Here is a 9,497-nt window from a genome sequence, read left to right as displayed (position 1 = left end):
ACTCTAGACAAAGAAAAAAAAAAAAAGAAAGACAGAAAGAAAGAAAAAGAAGAAGAAGAAGAAAATGCCTTTTAGGTGCTTTCAAAACTGGTATCTACTATTTGGGACTTTTTCTAAGTTAAAAAATATTTTCTAAAATATATCTAGCTATATTTCTGCTGCTGTTCATTCCTTAAAGCTCTCTTCCAAAAATTCCTTATGAAGTACTACATTTACCAACTCAGTGATTACTAAATAATAATACTTTTTACTTATAAACAATAATAACTTTCATCTAAGGACCTCAAATGTCAATAAGTTAGTTGTCGCCCTATGAGCTGGATGACAAATATTATGCCCATTATTCAAGTAGGAAAATGAAGCTAAAGAAAACCGAGCAGTAAATGACTTACCTAAGTCAGGACATAAAACTGAAAATACGATCTAGGACTTTTCAGCACCTTTTGGGAGGGAACACACACCTGGGGGCTCAGATTCTACGGCCAGCCATCTCTGGATGAGCAAGACCAAGAGCGCGTGTTGAGTCCACATGCTGAGTCCCAGGCGTGGAATGTGAGTGGTGGAGTGGACTGCAGGTTTGGAGGTCTGGGTGGAAGGCTGCGTCTCTTTCTTTGTGCAAAGTGCAGGAGTTGTGCCACCGAGGTTGAGCTGAGTCTTTGGCCTTCTCTACTTCCTCTTGCACTGACGCTGGAGAGAGAAAGGGCATTTTAAAGATGGTCTGGCAAATGTTGATACAAATATGATGGCATTAAATGAAAACAAGAAGGGAACTGACTCAAACAAAAACCAAAAATACAAGTGGCTGATTTCCTTTAATTTTGTCTTCTTCCTTCCCTAGTCTACAGTTGTGAAAATAGGAGTTTTTTTTCAGGAGGAAATCTTAATTTAGATTGGAAACAGAACCCCCTGGGAAAAGTTGCCTCTTGAAGCAAGGCCAAGATGGTGTTGATGTCAGTGCCAACCTGCAGGCACATAAACAGGTTTAGTGCCTAACCTGGTTTTAACAACCTAGAAAGAAAGTGAGACCCATGCCCAAGGTGAGCAGCTGTTCACCAGTGAGAAGGTATAGACACACTGATGTGTGATAAAGCCTGCTTGCCGCCGTGTTCAAATAAAGACTCAGGCCGTTGAGCATGGTGGTCACTCCATTTATCTGAGCAGAGGTTCGCAATCTTGGCTTCACACTAGAATCATCTCAGAAGCTTTTGAAAACATCCAAGCCAGTGCCCCTAAGCCCCAGAGATTCTGATGGCAGCATCTGGGGTGATGCCCGGGCATTTCCCTGAAGCCCCTCAAGGGGTTCCTGGGGGCACTCAGAGTTGAGGGCTGATCCAGAGCTTTCTGAAGTGAGACCCCCCCCCAGTGCCCAGCCTGGCCGGTGCCCCCCAGGGGATCTCTACCCTCCCCTGAGTTGGCAAGGAGATGCTGGGGAGGAGGGGAAGGGAGGATAGATTTGTGTAAAGACAGGGATTTGCTTGAAGCTCCACTCCTTTCATCTGCCCTCGTTTCTTTTTAGTTCTGGCCCCATGAACCTGTGCTCATTTGCATTCGGCTCTACACGAATATTCGGCCAATGCCAACAATGCAGCCAGGTTATTATTCACTCGGTATTTGTCTGCCTTGCGGCTGCAGCCTTCTGTTTCTCCTGGCACCCAGTCTGTCTGGGGCTTAATGTCTTTCTTTGGCCTCAGCTCTGGGTGAAGATTCAGGGAGGGCCATCTCAACAATTTTCATTAGGCGAAAGGTTAAGGTTAAAAATAACATGTTGTCCTTGCTAGCAGGTGTCTCATTAAACCTAACACAAAAACAGGGTAGCCTGCCATGTGACACCCATGGATTTTTTTGTCCTAACTATATTTCACTGTTAAATAAGGTGTTGTCTTCTATCTAAAAGGAAACTTGACCCATTATTACATTATACATAGCTGTGAAAGCGGGGGGAAAGGGACATTAGAACCCACAGGTGGACCCGCTTCTCAGAAGTGGACATGCTGCTAAATTCAGGGCCCTCTGAATAAGACTGCCCCCTGCAGGTCAGATGGAGATACAGCAACGTGAGGAAATAGGAAACTCCTTGGGCATCCTGGAAACTCATTTGTCTGTCACGTCCCTTAATTTACACAGAGGAAATGGAGGGACAAGAGAAGTGATTGGCCCAAAATCAGAGAGTTTCTGCCTAATTGGGCAGAAATTGGACTGGAACATTGCCACCGCATGTTGAGAATGCCTTCTGTGCGGGTGTGGAAAGCTGAGGCCTGCCCAGAGCCTCGCCATGTTCTTCCTAGATTCATCCTCATAGTCAGTTATCAATTTTGCCAACATTAGATAAAAATAAAAGGCCCTGCTTCCCCCCACACATGTTCACGCACACACATACGCACCCCACATCATCAATCTCTCACTGAAAACAAAGATATGCATATTGTCACTGGCTAAATGAATTCATCGTGTACTTTATATTCCAGTAGCATTGATCATTTTCAATGTTATCTGCTTTTAGTTTAAAGAATTTAGAGCTAATACTTGCAAATCTACAAGAACCCCCACTGGTTAGGAAACATTAAATTAGATTATTAAAATGATGCAATTTTATATCCAGCATTACAGTGGATTATGCTAATGGTGGTCAAGGTTATTAATATTTACTTCAGTCACTACTACGAATAGTACATGAACAGTAGCCAAAATTAGCTTAATCTTTTTTTTTTTTTTGTAGCATGAATTTGAAATTTACACTTCATTTTTTCCCAAGGACAAATCACACTTAATAGCATCTCTTAAAATGCAATTTTGTCCCCTAGAAAAGCGAAGGTGGAAAACACAAATGCAATATGTTACCGTTCCCTACAGGTGATCTCCTCTTTACTTAGGTAAAGTTTTCTTCCAAATCTGTTCTACCTCCTACTTTCCAACACTGGGGTATCGCTTAAAAGCCATCAAGTATTTCTCAAGAAAGAATACATAGAGCAGTGGGGCACCCACACCCCAGTCACTCATCAAGGGAAATGTCAGGTCTTCTGTAAGCTCCTATACACGGTGATTCAATTGCCCTTTCTTCGAACACCCTCCTCACCTCCCACCTCTTGGAATGAGAAGGTAGAAATATAGCTCTGCCTGAAAAATCAGAATTTAGGAATCCTAACAGATTTATACTTCAGATTTCCTAGAGAATTTTCTGTAAGGATGACAATGCAGTATTTACTTGACTCAGAAATTAGGAACCTTGGATCCTGTTTGGCTTCGGTTCAAATGAGAAAATAATCATCTATTATTGTCTGAAGGTCAACAAGAGGACCTGGCATCCTCAGTTCTCATGGAGAACGTGGTGAAAGAAGGCTACAGAGGACATTATTCATTACCTCTGTGACATCTGTTCCCCCAGTTTTCCAGCCCGTTGTACATGGATTTTAATTTGGTGAACTCACCCTTCCCCCATCTCCACTGTGCATTTGGGTGGGATTAATCCTACTTCCAGACCCATGGTGGACCAAAGCAGGCTAAGACAATTAGAGTAACTCATCACCCTCACTGAGGAATGGGCACATGGCTCGCATTAAGCCCACATGAGCAAATGAGTCTCAGAGCCAGGGCTTAAGCAGGAGCTACCAGAAAAGATAGGCTTCCCTGGGAAGGTATGGTGTACAGATTTTGTCAGGAAGTGATGCTCCATTTTGTTTCATGAGGTGCAAGGGTGGAGTTGCCAGGGGGCAACATGTGGACCATGAGGATAAAGCCCAGGCCACCAAATGCAGAGAGGAGAGGAAGAGAGAAATGGGGGCCGTGGTACATCCGTGGAGCCTCTGAATCTTCTAATTACCTGAGCCAGTAACTTTGCTTTATGGTGAAGCCATTTGGAGTTGAGTTTTCAGTCACATTCAACATAAAGAGTCCTGGTGGAGAAGAACCAATCTTCTGTACACATGTCTGATTTCCCAGAGGAGTACCCAGAGTGAGAATGAAAGGAAATGCCTGCTCAGTAGTTCTGACATTTAAAAAGTTTAAAACACAAAAACTAAACAGGATAACAAGAAGATTGGAAATGTCAAGATTGACTCTAGAGTGTACCTTGACCACCAAAGTAGAAAGGTGATGGAGGAAGGAGATTCTGTCAAATGACTCAACCAGGTTTTCACAGGAAGACGAGACTAAAGCAGGCAATGACGATCAGGCAGGTGGGGATGAGGAGTGCAGTACAAATGGTCTGGATATTGTTTGGAAGGAAGGTAAACATTGATAACCTCAGAGTAAATCATTAAAATTATAATCAATTGTATATTTGAAATAGTCTATAACTTTCAAATTAGTTGAGGTTGAAAGACTCGACAAAGTCAATTCAAAAGGAGGAAAAATACAGAAAAGGTGGAACAGACTGAAAGGCCAAAACAAAACAGGACAAATACAGCCAACTATTTCCATAATCACAATGAAAATAATGGACTAAATGCTCTAGGCAAAGAAAAAGATTGTCAAACCAACTGTTTTCAATGATCCAAGTAAATGCTATTTATCAGGGACATATCTAAAACATGAAGATAAAGAAAAATTGAAAGTACAAAATTTTTTTAATTGAAGTACAGTTGTTTTCAATGTTGTGTTAATTTCTTTGGGGTAGGTAACTCGGTTTATTTATTTATTTTGATGGAGGTACTGGGGATTGAACCCAGGACCTCACGCATGCTAAGCATGCACTCTACCACTGAGCTATACCCTCCCCCACCACTTAAAAGTACAAATTTTAAAAAGATACACCAGGTTATTCTAGCCAAAAGAAAGTGGTGGAGCTATCCACTATCAGGGATCTCACTACCTGGTATCAACAGCTATCAGGGGTGAAACAGACTTTAATGTAAAAGCAAAAGTGCACTGAGTTCACCAAGAAAACAGAACAATTCTGAATTTATATATTTAATCATGTGGCCTCAAAATACATAAAACAAACATGGAACTACAGCAAAACACAGACAAGCCCACGATCATAGTAGGAAAATGTAACACATCTCTCTGAGTAAGCAGTAGACCAGGCAGACCAAAAAAAATCTGAAAGGATTGTGAAAATTTGAATGACTTAACCATCATAAAATCTGTAGTAGACTTTTTCCCAGTACATGGACCATTCCTGAAAATTGACCACTTAATGGGCCACAAACACATTTTAAAAGACTGGTGCCACACAAGCAACACTGTCTGACTGCAATGTGATATATGCTAAAAATCAGTAACACAAAAAATTATACCCAAAAAACATGTCCTTTGGAAATTAAGAAACATACTTATAAATAACTCATGAATCAAAAAATAAATCATAATGGACATTTTAAAATATGTAAAACAGAACTTTAATGAAAATACCTATCAAAATTAGTTGAATGCAATTTTGAGAAAAGCAGAATGAATAAAATAAAGAGCAGAAATTAAATAAAAAATAAACATACACTCGATAAGATTTTTAAAAAGCCAGAAGTTGATCCTGTGAAAACACAAATAAAATTGATAAACCTCTAGCAGGACTGAACAAAAAGAGACAGAGGAAGGGAGGGAACAGAGAAGGGGAGAGAGAGAATACAAAGCAGTATTAGGAGTGATGCTACAATCACTAAAATGATAATAGGAGGATACTTGGAAATAAGTGGGGAAAAATAGCAAAAAAAAAAAAAAGATTGCTTATCAAAACTGACTCAAGAAAATATTAAAAGTAGAATAGCCATAAAATCATTATGAATAACTAAATGGTTCAAATTTTTCCCATAAAGAAAACGCCTGATTTTACCAGCAAATTCTACCAAATATTCAAGGAACAAAATAATTCCAATCTTACACATTTTTTTTCCCAAAGCATAAGAAAAAAAAAGAGCTGTTCCCCAACTCATTTCATGAGGCTAGCATAGCACTGATATCAGAACCTGATAAAGATGGTACAAGGAAAACTGCAGTTTTATTTATGACTATAGACACGAACATTGTAAACCTACTATTATCAAACTAAATCTAGAAATAAATGGGAAACAAACACATCATAATTAAATTATGTTTATCCCAAAGTGTGTTTGTTTAATATTAGAAAAATAATGAAACTCACCACATTAACAGATCAAATCATTTAATAACAATAGATTTTTTAAAGAGATTAATTAAATTCAACATCAGTTAATTAAAAAAAAAAAGACCCTGAGCAAACTAGGCAGAGAAGGTGTAGTGTCATCATCCAGTGATTCATGCCTCTGTATGCTCTTCTCCTCCTGAGTGTGGGCTGGACCTGGGACTTGCTTCTACCCAGTGGAATATAGCAAAGGTGATGGGATGTCATTCCTGTGATTGGGTCTTGTTATAGAAGACCATCTTAGCAGACTGGAGAGATTTGCCTGCTGACTTTGAAGAAGCAAACAGACATGTTGTGAACTGCCATGGAAAGGGACTTGCGGCAAGGAACTACGGCTGGCCTCTAGGAGCTGAGGACAGCCAATAGCCAGTAAGAAATCTGGGCCCTCAGTCATATAGCTGCATGGAAATGAATTCTGTCAACATTCTGAACAAGCTTAGAAAGAAGATCCTTCCTTAGTCTAGCTTCCACATGAGACAGGCTGGCCAACGAGGTGGCTGCACTCTTGTAAGACTCTGAGCAAATGACCCAGCTAAGCTGTGCTCACACCCCTGACCCATGGAAACTGAAATAATAGACGTGTGTTGTTTTGAACCATTAAACTTGTAGTAATTTGTAATACAGCAATAAAAAAATTAATACTAAGGGAACTTCCTTAACCCAGTACATGATTTCTACAAGATGATATCTTCCTAAAGCACACATCACACTTACGGGTGAGACCGGGACACCCGTAACTCCCGCCTCTGCAGTGGAGGCCCTAGCCGTGCAGTATCAGTGGAAAAATAAGAGGAACAGCATTAGGAAGGAAGAAAATTTTATTATTTGCAGTTAATGTGATTGTCTGCTTGTCTACCCTGAAGCATCTAAAGATAAATTATTATTAGAATTAATAAGAGAGCGTGGTTGCTGGATACAAATACAATAGATAAAAATTAATTACATTTCTATATCCTATCAACAAGAAGCTAGGAAATGAAATCTTACAAAAGCAACCATTTATAGTAGCATCCAAAAATATTGGAAATCTAGCAATAAACTAATAAAATATGTATTTGAGCTTTACAGAGAAAAGTATAAAATGTTATTAAAGGATAATAAAGAAAACTTAAATAAATGGGAAAATATCCATGTTCAGGATTGTAAATATGTTTATTCTCCCCCAAATGAATCTATAAACTTAATACAATGCCAATCAAAATCCAAGCAGGTTTTTTTGTGAAGCATGACAAGCTGATTGTTAAATTGATACCAAAACAAAAAGGGCCTTGACATTTCTGAAGGAGAATAGGGTAGGAGGACTTACCATATATCAAGAATGTTTGTCATAAAGCTCTAGTAATTAAGGTAACGTGGCCTTTGTGCAGGGAGAGGAAGACAAATTGAACAATGAAACACAACAGAGAGCTGACAAACAGACTCATACATTTATGGAAACTTGTTCTATTATAGAGCTGTCCTTACAAATCAGATGGGGGAAAATTGACTATTCAATGAGCTGCATTGAAAAAAATGATTATCTAAATTTATGCACAAAAATTAATGCTGATTGAATTAAAAGCATAAATGTAAAGAAAAACTGCAAAACTTTCAGGAGACAATAGAAAACATTTCCTAAACAAGGCTCCAAAAGCTCAGACCAAGGGAGAATGACTGACAAATCTGAGTATATTGAGATTAAGACTTTGACTCTGTATTTCTTTAAAAGCAAGAGGAGAGTTACAACTTGCATGACTTACAAAGTCAAGCAAGCCAATTGGGAAAAAAATAGGCAAAAAGAACATGAATTTCACAGAAAAGGAACCACAAATGTCCATAAACATATGAAAGGTGATCAGCTTCTAGTGATCAAGGAAATGCAAACAAAATGACAAGTTACTATTTCACACCCACTAGAGTGACAGAAAAAAAAAAAGGAAATCAGATAATACCAGGTGTTGTATGTGGAGCAACTGGAACTCTCACCCACTGCTGGTGGATGTGTAAATTGGTATAATCACTTTGGAAAAGAATTTGTCATTACTTAGATTAGTTGAGTATGTGCATATCCAGTGAGCCAGAGTTGTTTATAAAACAGATAAACAAAATATCACCAGAATCGACCCAAAAAAAGAATAGAGTGGGTATAACAATTATGGATAGTCGCACAATGGAATGTCATGCAGCAGTGAAGATGAAATCAATGACCTACAGCCAGGTACCCCAGCAGGAATGCAGCCCAGTCACATAATACTGAGGGAAGAAGCAACCTGAGGGAGCGTACACATTGTATGTGCCTGTGCTTTGATGTTCAAAACCAGGCAGAAATAAATCATATCCTGCTTAAAGATGCAGACATTGGTGTGTCGTGGGGAAGAAAGGAAGATGGGCTGGAGAGGGGTGCTGGGAACTGTAAGCTTCTGAACATTTTCTAGATTTCAATCTGGGTAGATAAGATACAGATGTTCGTTTTATTATTCTTTTTTTTTTTTAATTTTAAAAAAATTTTTAATTTTTGGTGGGGGGAAGTTAGGTTTACTTATTTTATTTATTTTTAGAGGAGGTACTGGGGATTGAACCCAGGACCTTGTATAGCTAAGCACGTGCTCTGCCATTTGAGCTACACCCTTGCCCCTTTATTATTCTTTTTTAACCTGTCCAAAGATGTATGCGTACACTTTTTTGTATACCTGCTATACTTCCTAGTTTTAAAGTCACTAATAAAGCAACACTCAAAATATGCCAGGTTTTTCCTCTAGTCTAATTCAGCTAGTTGGCAGCAGCACCAACTAAGGTGAGTAGGAGAAATGACCCAGCATCCAGGAAAGCAGGGCTGAAGGGACACCCCTGGAAGCCTCTGATGCTGTTTTGGACTTTAGAAAATAAATGAGATGCCCATAAATTACATACATACTTCTTCAGTTAGGAGGAGAGCGTTATCACCAGAGAACTTTGATCTTGAGCACATGGCAGACTTTCCTGAAGACTAAAGGAAGGAGAAAGCCATCCTTAAAGGTTTCCATAGAGGAAAAAGGAGCCCTGTCAAGTATGTCGTATTTAATCAAGAACAACTTAAGTACACAACACCTGGGTTTAGAGTCCTCTAGACGAGGGTTCTTATGCTGACTTAGGTGCTTACTAGCTGGTGACCTTCCACGAGAAAGAACTCCAAGCCTCAGTTTACCCATCTGTAAGAAGGGAATATTAATAGTACTCCTGCTGGAGGGTTGCTATGAAGATCAAATGAGGTAGCATATGTGAGGTCACCTCCCACAGGCACCCAGCTAGCCCAGGCTCCTGCTGTTTATGTAGAGTTGCTTATTTCCAAGCTTTGTGTTTTACCCAGAGGGAGCTGACTTACTCAGCCATTGCTTCTTTCTGTCTAATGATGGGGCTTTCTAGTCTCTGCCATGCTTAGATT

Source organism: Camelus bactrianus, chromosome 21 (assembly GCF_048773025.1).
Source record: "Camelus bactrianus isolate YW-2024 breed Bactrian camel chromosome 21, ASM4877302v1, whole genome shotgun sequence".
In the NCBI taxonomy this organism is placed as follows: Eukaryota; Metazoa; Chordata; class Mammalia; order Artiodactyla; family Camelidae; genus Camelus; species Camelus bactrianus.
The sequence above is the reverse complement of the archived record's forward strand: the minus strand, read 5'-3'. Positions refer to the sequence as shown.